This window comes from Orycteropus afer, unplaced genomic scaffold (assembly GCF_000298275.1).
Source record: "Orycteropus afer afer isolate SDZICR_OR568_19922 unplaced genomic scaffold, OryAfe1.0 scaffold00936, whole genome shotgun sequence".
Taxonomy (NCBI): domain Eukaryota; kingdom Metazoa; phylum Chordata; class Mammalia; order Tubulidentata; family Orycteropodidae; genus Orycteropus; species Orycteropus afer.
Genome location: NW_006922523.1, coordinates 9,943 through 11,181, shown reverse-complemented (window position 1 = coordinate 11,181; position 1,239 = coordinate 9,943).

Here is a 1,239-nt window from a genome sequence, read left to right as displayed (position 1 = left end):
CTGGTATTCAACTCCATGGTGGAATCTACTGTGAGCAGCTGAGTAACTGCCTTAGGGATGTGGTCTGCTTCCTGTATATAAGGAGAAGCCTGGAGAATAGTCTCTAACTTATGGCACACTTGAACTCTGCATGTAACCATGTCGTTGTTCAGCAGCCTACCATGCTCTGTCAATCTTGGGACTTTCAATGGACTTGAATGAATGGCCTGCCATGTGGTTTGGTGACATCAGGACTGCCTTTTCAATTGTCAGCCTTGGGCTTGTCAGCCTCAGCATCCAGCGGCTGAGTGAAGAAAAGCCTCCAGCTTCAGTGGGCCAGGAGCAGGAGGAAGAGCTGAAGCTCAGGGTTGAGGGGCTTTCACTCAGCCCTTAGAGCCTGGCATTTTGAACTCAGATTTAAAGCCTCCAAAATGTAAGAGAATAAACTCCTGTTTGACAAGGCCATCCCATTTGTGGTTTATTCCTGTCAGATCAGCATTGGGGAACCAGAACAACTCCCTAGTGTTTTCAATGGCTGTTATTTTCAGAATCATATTTCCAAGCCTTTCTTCCAGGCACCTCTGGGTGAATTCTAATCACCAACTTTTCAGTTATTAGCCAAGAGCTTAACCATTTTTGCCTCCCTAGGGACTCCTTTTCTAATATAGAGGAAGTCACAAATCAGAAGCAGTAAGAAACTGCCATGCGTGCACCTGAGTTTGTTTATAATGGCAAGCATGGGTTCACAGCTCCTTCTTTTTTCCAAGCCCAATTCTTTATCATACATTGTATTTTAATTTTATGTTTACTAATATAGTTCCCCTAGCAGACAATAAACTCCTCAAGGGGAAGATCTGCATCTTTTATTTCTGTATTTCTGACACCCGGCACAATTTCAGGCAGAGTAGGAACTCAGAATGAGTTTAATGAATGCATAAATAAACATTGCCAGCCTTAGTCAAAATGAGCTGCCAATTTTGGGGGCCTCAGCCAGCAAATTATAACATCTCACAACTTCATTTGTGCAGGACAGGAGAGGCAAAAACTAACTGACAAATATTTTTGATTACTTCTACACTACAAGCAGACCTTCATTTATGGATGTGGTACAAATCAAAATGATAATAAACATCTGCAAACATTCATTAATAATTAGAATGTGTTGTTGTTGTAGTTGTTGTTGTTGTTAAGTGCCGTCGAGTCGTCTCCAACTCATAGCGACCCCATGCACAGCAGAACGAAACACTGCCCGATCCCGCA